This window comes from Mus musculus, chromosome Y, assembly GCF_000001635.26.
Source record: "Mus musculus strain C57BL/6J chromosome Y, GRCm38.p6 C57BL/6J".
NCBI classification, from domain to species: Eukaryota; Metazoa; Chordata; class Mammalia; order Rodentia; family Muridae; genus Mus; species Mus musculus.
In genome coordinates, this window is record NC_000087.7 from 27,484,181 (window position 1) to 27,495,183 (window position 11,003).

The window sequence follows — 11,003 nt, forward strand, 5'->3', positions numbered from 1 at the left end:
CCCTAAAACTCTAAAATAACCTTAAAAAAATAGAACCCCAAAAAAGACACTAAAAACCGCAATGCCCAAAAACCCTGTGTACTGTGGCATGAGAATAGGCACACACGAATATATTAAATGAACAAATGAATTTGAATAAATAAATACAAATATTTTGACTTTAGGCCATGTTTCTGCTATAAGCATTAAAGTTGGCAAAGTCAGAGCTGGCAAGAAGGCTCAGCAAGTCAAATTTCTTTTTTTGCTCCCTGGCATCTGGATTTCAAGGACTGAATCCATATGGGAGAAAGGTAGAATTTCACTGAGTTATTCTTAAACACAATAAACAAGCAAAAATAATCAATCTGTAATAATTAAGGCCAAATGTTAGCTATTGCATTAACTGTGGTGGAATTAGAACTGGTTATGCTATACATGTTGCTGAATTCCAAATTGGTTGATGAATGAGTTTTACTGGGATTCCTTACAGGAATAAGTGTGAGGGGTTACTTACAGGAGCAGAAATGACTCAGGGACAGCTGCACCACCAAACCCACCCCACTGTGGTCCACAAAAACGGGAACCTGGAGAATAGAGCAGACAGCTCAACAGGTTGGAGAGAATCCTTTCAATGTAGCTCAGTGGATCTAAACCTCTTCCAGGCAAGGTAGCTCCAGCTCCCTCTTGTTTCTGCTTCTTTCAGACAACTAGTCTCAACTTCACCAAGACTCTGTAAGACCCCCAAAGCTGGGCCTCCACTCAAGTCCCAGGATGAGCTGCCCAGCACCCCAAAGACTCAAGAGAAAACCACACCTAATGCAAACTGCAAGAGGTTTTATTATCAGGTAGCTGAGGAGGAACTCCTTCTGCCATGCAGGGCAGGGGAGTTTGACCCTGAGCAGTAACATTACAGGACTTTAACAGCTAGCTGAGGAATTGGAAGAAGTTGGAAGGAGAGTTGGCTATAGGTGGGGGTATAGTGGGGGAGTAGTCTGCACCTCCTCTCTATATCCATATCTTTGTAGGTCTTCCTACAATTATCGCATCTCTGGCTGTAAGGCACAGAAACAAAAAGCCTTTTGCTGGCAATAGAATACAAAGAGCTTCTTTCTGATGTTTATTTAGAGATCAAGGGAAAAAAAAAGGTTGGGAAATGTCCAGGGGCTCTTCCTTCCAGGGATAAATGCTATAAGACAGGGTCTCACATACCCTACTCCTTCTAGTAAATAGTTCTAATATTAGAACTAGGAAAATTAAACCTCTGGCCCAGCTGTCAAATAAAGCCAACATGAGGTCACATCTTCAGAATTTGTTACATTGAGAGCCCCAGAAGCGCTTTAATGAGACTAAAGAGTTTCTCACCAGAGGTGGGATGGAGGGAGGAGGTTCAGTTCCTGAGCCAAGGCCAGTTAGTGCAAGCAGGGCTGGGTCAGTGGGCCTCGGTGGGGCCAATAGGAGGAGCCAGACACAGGCTGGAGGAGCAGCAGCAGAGCTTGTCACAAGCACCAGTTAGGGTCCTTTTCGTCTGGGTTTATGGTTGTTAGAAAGGTGGTGTCAGGCCAGGATAGGATGCTCTATTTGAAATTGATGTGGTCCCATTGTGGTTCCTGGTACCTATGTATTGTTTGTTTGTTTGTTTGTGTGTGTGTGTCTGTGTGTGTGTCTGTGTGTCTGTGTGTCTTTGTTTGATTTTTTTTCAGCAATTCCCAGGAATCATTTTTGATCAGTTATAGGGCCTTCAAGTGAGCTGGCAGGGGTTGGGAAAAAGGAACACCAGGTCAAACATTCTCCCTGCTTCATTAGGTCTCCCATGGAGGAGTTCAAAGGGTGTAAGTATAAATTTCCCTGGGAACAAGGCGAAGGTTAGGAGTGTTGTCCAAACTTTTCTGCTGGTCTCTAAAGCCAATCTAGTTAAGGTTTACTTTAATGTTCTCTTTATCTGCTCTACCTGTCCTGAAATCTGGGGTCTATAAGCAATTGTCTTATCTGAGCAACGAAGGAGGGGATGTTGTCTGATGAAATTACCTTAGGGATGTCAAATATTGGGAAAATTTCCTCTAATATCTTCTTTACCATGACATTGGTGGTCTCCTTCTTAGTGTGGAAGGCTTCCATTCACCCTGAAAAAGTGTCTAAAAAAACTAATAAATATTTATTACTGTACTTGGCTGGATTAACGTCAGTAAAATTTATTGCCCAGTATGCCCCTAGCGGGTCACCTCTTAGCTGCTTTCCCGGGGCGAAGCCTGAATTTTAACTGCTAGCAACAGAGTATTCCCAGAAGACTGACAAGGGAATAAAACACCCAGTTCTAAGAGCCTTTTGAGGTGAGGTCTGATGCCCTTGAAGGCCTCTTTGTTCATGGGGTATTATCATACCCCAATAGGAGTCGCACCAGCTTTGAGCATCACAACGATGGGGGCACCCTTTTTGTCATTTTTATACCTGCAGTCTCTGGCCAGGCTTGAGGATATCTCTCTAACCAGTTCCCTTCTAGAACTTTTCTCTAACAGGTTTGAGGCTCACTTTATCTATATTAGTTTTCTGATTTTCAAGCTAAAATTATAGAGATGGTGGAATCCAAGAGACTGAAGTTCCTTCTGAAAAGAAACTTATGTGGGCTTTTATTTTGATAGTAAGTCTCTCCCCAACAATGGGGTGGAGCATTCAGGAATGATGAGAAAGTAATGAGTTACTTGGCTTCTTCTTAAATCAACTTTATTATCAGTGGTCCAAGAGTATGGATTCTGACAAGTAGCCACTATTACTACAGTTTTCTTGTTCTTCAATTTCCCCAGTGGCTCTTTCAGGACTAAAAATTCTGCTCTGGTATCAACAAGGAAATATGTTGTGGTCGCCTCCACAGTTAGGATTACCCTAGGCTCGGGGAGGGGGGCCTGAGGCCCATCTGCCCTAGGCATTGTCATCTGGGTTAAGGACCTTGGGAGGACTGATATCTATTTTTTTTTTGGGGGGGGCAGTCTTTTGCCCAGTGTCCATTTTTTTTTTTATTGGTCCTTATCTAGAGGTGGTTGCAAAGGTCCTCTGGAGTTTTGACATCTTCTTGGTGCTGTGTTACCCAGGTACACTGTCTGCCTACATCCTCCTCCCTTTCTATAATATTCCTTATCACCTGGAATTATGTCTAAAACCCTAGTTAAATTTCTTACAGCCTTCTATCTCGTATAATTTATCTTTTTTCAGACTCTCTCTTTACTCTTTCTCTTTTTTCTTCTCCAGTCTCTCTCTTATAGTACACTTTCTCTGTCTCCTTAACCAGATCTTTCAAAGATAATATTTGCAGACTCTATAGACACTGTAACCTTTTAATGTCAGAAGCAGACTGGCCAATGAAAGCCATGGCCATCGCTGCCTGCTGGCCCTCTGATGTAGGGTCAAAGTGAGTGTAAGGCCTGTATGGTTCTAAGAGGTGCTCAAAAAAAACACTGCTGGGTGCTACTTTTCCTCTTGTAGGATCCCTCTTACCTTGGCCAAATTAGTGGGGCACCTGCCAGCTCCTTTCAGCCCTGTTACTAGAGCCCAGAGGAAAACTGTCAACTGCCCCCTACTGTGAGGACTTTCAGGGTCCCAGTCAGGACTTGTCAGAGGCAAGCCTGCATCTATTTCATTCAGAAGATGTGACAGCCATTCATTGACCCCTAGCATGTTCTTTCTGGCCTCCAGCAGTATCTTTTTTTTTCTCCTCTGTGGTGAAAAGAATGCTCAAATTCTGTTGACAGTTATCCCTAGTGGGCTGATGAGAGAACATGAGAGATTACATTAGATGAGTATGGCTAGAGGGATTTCCAGAAAAGGGGGCATGATATGCCTTCAAATTATAGGATCAGTAGAGGAAAATGGCCAGTACTAAAGGGACTGCAGTTGTCTGGGTTCTGATGGAGGAGGGCCGTAAGTATATAAAGGCAGCACTGTGCAGTCTGTTTCCTCTAGGTTCCGAGCTCAACAGCCTCAGGTTCCAGCTGCTGGTCCCACCCCCACATCTCCAGCGGCACCTCAGACATGTTGAGAGGTCTGGGAGGGGACGAGTTGGGGATATGGTGGTAGGGTGTTATGCCATTGTGGAGGTTCTTCTAACTCTGGATATATCTTTGTGGGAGCCAGGGTTGCAGTTCAGACTCCACTATTTTTATCTCAGTTTTTTTTTTCTCTGAGTGGCAGAGTTAGGTCTCAGGAGTCTGGCTTTTTCCACTGAACTCAAGGTTTCAACAAGGATGGGGGGGATCCTTGGCTAAATTTTTTTAGATGAGATTCTATGGCACTTGATTTGGTTGAGACCCTGGTCCCCTCTGCCTAAACAACATTTTTAAGGGCAGAAATCACAATCAAATCAAGAGTGTCCTCTGGTGTTAAACCAACACCAAAAGCGTGCCATTCCCTAGAGCAGAAAGTTCTTCAAAATCTCTTTCTGACATCTACAGACGGGTTGTGAATCCTAGTCTTAATTTCAGTCCAAATCACAAGACTCATACGAGGGGAGTGCTAAGAGTCTGTCTCATTGTCAGAGTCACATTCAGGGAGACAAACAAGATATACACACAATAAATTACGATAACTGCAACCAGTACCCAATCAGACAGCCGAGTAAGCACACTCTTAACTTTGCACCCAGTAACAGAAACAGATGACTGAGTGAGCACACTCTCACTTGGCACCCAGTAACAGAAATGGATTGCTGAGTGAGCACCTTTCAATTGGCACACAGTAACAGAAACAGATGGTTGAGTGAGCACCACTCAATTAGCACCTAGTAACAGAAACAGACGGGTGAGTGAGCACAGTCTCAATTGGCTCCCCGATGGGAAATACCCAGGCATCCCTGGAGCTCCCTCAGACCTTCTGGGATGTCTCCCAGGTTGGCAGACAGTTACTCCTGACACGTCTGTCAGTAACACTCCCCTCCATCCCAGACAGGGAATTTGTTGCTCTCATGTGCACAGGCTACTGTAAACTAAGAATACAAAATTCAAAAAAAGCCTGCAGACAAAGACATAGACAAAGACATAGACAAAGGCAGGATCTTACCTCTCAGCGGGGATTTCTGAGAACTGGGGTAGGCCACAAATCTCAGCAAATGAGCACCCACATGTAAGACCACCAAAAGCTGGGCCTCCACTCAAGTCCTAGGATGAGCTGGCCAGCACCCCAAAGACTCAAGAGAAAACCCCCCCTGATGCCAAATTCAAGAGTTTTTACTAAATCTAGCTGAGGACAAACTCCTTCTGCCTTGCAAGGCAGGGGAGTTTGACCCTGAGCAGTAAGAACAGGGGGTTTTAACAGCTAGATGAAGAATTGGGAGGAGTTGGGAGGAGAGTTCGGAGGAGATGGGGAGAGTTGGGAGGAGTTGGGAGTAAACTTGGCTATGGGTGGGGAGTAGTCTGCATATCCTCTCTATCTCCATATCCCTATAGGTCTTCCTACAATTATCAAATCTCTGGCTGTAAGGCACAGAAACAAAAAGGCTTTTTGCTGCCTATAGAGAACAAAGAGCTTCTTTCTGAATGTATTTTAGAGATTAGGGAAAACAAGGTTGGGGATTGTCCAGGGTTTTACCTTCCAGGGAGAAATGCTCTAAGCCTTGGCCTCATATTTCTCTTTTGTACCTCATCTTTCTGCATATGAGAGGGACTCTCAGCTTTTATTCCTTTCTCTGGCAGGGAGAAGCCTACTGACTTTTGTCAGTTTGAGGGACTCCTTGAAGCTCTTTGAAGGTGTTTGCCTTCCTGCTTAAAGAGCTTCCTGGATTTCTTTTGAGTTGTTTATCTCTCTGCTTAAGGAGCTTCCTGTAGGGTGGAAGGTTTCAATCCTCTGAGGATACTATTATACAAATGTATATTAAGGGCTTTTGGAGTTATAGTAGTAATAAATTCAATGTTTCTTGTATTGTACAGTTAATAATTTTATGTCACAAAATAATATTATACTAATAATTATTTAAACTGTGTCTTATACTGCTAATATGGTTTCACATATACATGGGAGTTTGGTAGCCTCAGGACTCTGTCCAGGTAGCTGGATCATGTTAATGAATTTTACACTCAGATTGCCATTCATTTTATTTTTAGTTGCCAATTTCAAGGGCACACCATTTACTTTGCGACTACCAGTACTTTAGATTTTTTTTTTTATTTTCATGACAGGGTTTCTGTGTATACCCCCAGCTGTCCTGAAACACACTTTGAACAGCAGCCTGGCCTTGAACTCAAAAATCTGCCTGCCTCTGCCTCCAAAGTGCTGGGATTAAAGTCGAGTGCCACCACCACCTGGCTAGTACTTTAGATTTCTAAATGGTCCCCTCTGGTAAGTTGGAACAGGAAGAAAATTGTACAGCTAGTCCCCAAAACACACAATCCTGACTAGGTGAGAAAAAGTATAATCGAGGCTGTGTACCCAACATATCCAGTATAGCCCACAAAGGGCATGGTACCTGATACCTGCATTGACATTTTTTTTCGGTCCTGTCAGAGATTAGAGAAACTAGACAAGGAATAGATGTTTTGTTCAAAGTGGTTTGGGAATCCACACCATTGAATTTCCCAAGTGACTGCATTAAAGAATGTTTGGCCCAGGCATGTGGGGCTTCCAGCTGAAGTTTAAATCACCCTTCCATTAGGTAGGTCAGTTTTCCCCAACAACTTAAGTATTAGTTCAATTTTGGTTTTGGTTTTGTCCAGGATCTCATTATGTAGGTCAGAGTAATCTGGAACACACTGTGTAAACCAGGCTAGCCTCAAAATCACAGAGGATTCTGACTCTGGAGTGCTTAGGTTTAAACACATGTGCTATTACCACTCCTAGTCCCAATAATTGAAGTTTTAGTGAGTCAAGATTTGTAGCAGGACCGGGGAACCTTGTCTCATACAAAGGATTACAGGAATCCAGTTCTTTTTTTTTTTTTTTTTTTATCTATCCAGGCCATAGTTCTTCCATGTTAGTTTTTTCACATGCATGGCCAAAATACACCCTTAGCTACTGGACTCTAGTGTCTACCAGGATGCCGCACATGCACACTGTAGTGAAGTCTGCTTGGCAGTCCAAGAGCCCTGGAAGCACTCATGAGTCAAAGAGTTTCAAAATGAACTCAACTCCTGGAGCTTTGGCATTCTCATAACCCACATATTCATACCCTATCCCCTTGTTAGTCTGGTGTACAGATCCATGTGCTCTCTTTTAGTAATATCTTATTATAAGTGCCTTTTAAGATTGATTTCTGACATAGCTAAGCCTTTGCCAGTGTTCCAATGTCCTAGAAAGTCCTTGAGCTGACCATGGGTTTGGAATTCAATGTTGCCTATTCAGTGACATTCAGAATTGCCTTTGGTATTACACTATCACTTAGAATAAAAGCCAAATCACTCCCACATACAGGAATTTACAATGGTTTAGGCAGTAGATCTGGCTGTGGTTTTAGGGTAATGAGATGGTTAGCTAGAGCCAAACTCCCTAATTAGAAATATGTCTTGGTTGTGAAAGCCATTGCCCTAGGAGTGTAAGACCTCACACCTGGCTTCTAAGACTTTAGGTGACCTTAGATAGGGCTGACTTTGTCTCAGTTGTTTTATTGACCAGTTCCTGCCTGTCTTTGTGTTTACATTCCTCTGTTTTGTGTAAGAGCCATTAAGCACCCAGTAACCTCATTTGTACTTTGCCAATGTGTCACCTAACTTCCCTATTTTCTTGTGTATAAAAAGTTTGATGCTCAATTTGACAAATGACATTCAGATAGTACACAATCTCACGTGTTCATCTTTCTGTCATTCGCAGGCTCTTTGCCCATCTCGGACTAGTGACTCTTTCCATGCAGAAAGAGGGACCCAGAGGGTCTGTGGCAACAGGACCAAAAACAGATTTCTTGCTATGGGAGCAATGAGAAATGGGCTAATTTTTATTTCCTCATGAAAAGAATGGAAGATCTGGATGTCACTTAATGCATGATAGAAACTCTCTTGACATTTAACACAGATCCTGTGATCGTGCCCTTTCCAATCTGCCAGCCAGTATTCTGTCAGGGGTTTCTTAAGTTAGTGATATTGAAATTAGAATGTTTCAAGGTCCCTAGTTGACAGTCTGATGCAGAAGGCTCCTTTTGAAGGAGCACCATTTTTGCACTTGTAGTGCCAGGTTGTTCATAAGATGTGCTTCCAGTAGGAAATGTAAAAATGGGCTTTAGGGGTACATCTGGCCAGAGTTGAAGGATGTTCACATATATAGTTATCATTTAGCCTGTATGCCCACTCTGAGTGCTACCACTGACTCAATGAAGTTGATCAGCCATAATCTAGGTTTGCAGAGACATATAAAATTATTGACACTGGTTGTCCTAGGTTAGAGAATAGTAACTTTTGGATCATTTGTCCCTGTCCTAAGGGATGGCTCTGGTCGTCTTGTCATTCCACTGTTGGGGAAAACTACATATCAAAAAATAATGTCTCCCATGTTGGTAGATGGAGTATGTGATTTTTTTTATACTTGAAAAGTGGATGTGACAAATGAAGCTGGGTCCAAGTAAATCCTTATCCCAAATGAGTCAGACAAATACAGTAGATAACAGAATTAGCAGGCTGGGCCCACAAAGCAGGGGAAGATCAGTCCAAGCAAGTAGTTAAAAAAAAAAATCTGTTCATGCTGTAGGCAGCCAGCACCTAAAAGATGGTGCTGGTCTCCGGTACACCATCGCAGTAAACAACACCACTGAGCAGGTGCTAGACCAAATCTGGCACCAACCCCTCCTGAGTGGGTGCATGCAAATTAACATGTCTGCAGACTGACCAACCCTAGCAGGACGCATAGCCCTCCCCAGTGCTGGGGTGTATTTAAGCAGTCCTCCCTGGGTTCCTGGGGTTCCTGTAGCATTGAGGCATTCCTGCTCTTAAGCTGTTGAAAAGAATTCAACTGTGTTGAATTCTCTTTACCAGGAAGAGGTAGGCGAAACATCACCCCAGCAATTGTGTTCCTCTTTTCTTGCCTTTGGGAGGGCCTCAGCAAACCTAGCCCTTTCTGAGCTTCCTAAAACTTGGAAGTTTTATTTGCTTCTGAGTTGTAGGATCCTCCATCCTCCTTATAGGAAAAAATGTATGAGAATTTTGCTTCCTATAAAAACCCAGCAATGTTATATGTGTAGTTTTTTTTTATTTTGTTTTGTTTTAATCTCATGTCTGTCCCCAGCTGCAGATAGTTTTTGTTTGAAATTCTAGTGATTCTTGAGAGTGAATAAAAGAAAGAGCTCCTGAGAGGACCTAGGGCAGATGCTGCTCCTGCTGCACCTGCTTTTGTTATCACAGGATTAAATGAGCAATGCTCTTGTCAATGGAGCAAGTTTGTGGATTTATTTGTGTCAAAGGGCACTGATGGACATACATTGTTGCAAGGAGAAAAACAAGTGCATAATTTAGCATTCTTAGTGATTAGGTAAGGTTAGGTTATCTGAATTTATCTGAAGGCCAAGCCAAATGAAATGTTGTTTTGATTCCTTTTTGGGAATACAAAAATCCATGTCTCAAACTAATATTTATAGATTTTGTCAGTTGCTTTTAATGTGTTAGTGTTATGAAATATTACATGGCAAGGGAATACATTTGCTGGACCCATGCATGTTGTGACCTTCAGAAATTACACCACGGAACAGACCTGGTATAAAGGGAATGATTGGGAGAGGGTAGAGGAGTGAGGAAATGGGGGAGGTATAGAGGCATAGAGGCAGAAACAAAACCATTAGGTCAGAAAAATGTGGGGCAAAGAACAGATAGAGGGCTAGCTGAAAACAAAGAGAGAGACAGAGCTATAGAAACAAGAACAATGGGAACAGAGAGGTTGGGCCTAGAACAGAGAGAGGGGGCTAATCAGTCCTTTTATCCTGCCTTGAAGTTAGCAGTTTAGTTTCTTTCAAGAAAGAAATATATTTTCTATGAATTTTGTAAGTTAACAGGAAATATTTTCATCTCTGAGAGCAATGTTAATTTTAAAGTGTTTATAGGAAATTTTTGTGGGACTACTTTCTTAAGAACAATATAAGCCAGGTATGTTGTCACATACCTGTAATAATACCTACATGGAATGCTGAGATCACCTGGAACCTAAACATTCTAGAACTTCTTGGACAATACACAACATACTATGTGCCTATTTCAAAAATGAAATGAAGTGAAATAAAATCAACCCAATGTACCTTCTTTATTTGTATCTCTTACCTTTGGAAACTAATAAGATAATGAATCAAAAAATAAATAAATTTCAATTATCTGTATGAATGAAAACAATTTTAAATGTTAAGAAGGTTAAAAAAATCACTAAAGTGATGGGGAGGAAAGAGCCTGGGTGGGAAATGGGACAAGAAGGTGAACATGATCAGGTATTATGTGTGTGGGGAACATAACTGAAGTGCTGAGGAAAAGCAAAAAGAATGGAAACAGGCAACTTTTTGAGGTAGGAGGTGAGAAAACCCTCGGTTATATCAGAGACCTGGGAGGTGAGAGACCCTAAGGACTCAAAGGGAGGGACCTTAGAAGAAATGCCCTACAGTGGGGAGAGGGAACTTGTAGAGTCCTCCTCCAGTGGAGGGACAGGACATCAAGTGGAAAGATTGAGTTACTATCCCACAGTAAAAAGCTCTAACCCAGAATTGTTCCTGTCTGAAAGAACTGCAAGGAAAAATCATGGAGAAAAGCCTAAAGAAAAGGAGATCCAGTGACAAGACCAAATTGTGATAAAGCTCAAGGAGAGGCATCAAGGCCTGACACTATTACTGATGTTATTCTGTGCTCACCAAAAATGGGCTTATCGTGACTGCTTTCTGAAAGACCAAACCAGCAGGTGAAAGAGTCAGATGCTCAAATTTATATGCAACAAATAGACAGAAGCTGGGAACCCCTGTGGATGAATTGGGGAAAAGCTGGAAGAAGCTGAGGAAGAGGTCTACCCGGTAGGAGGACCAACAATCTCAAATAACCTGGACCTCCCAGGATGTCTCAGACACTGAGCCAGCAACCAGGCTTCATACACCAGATGAT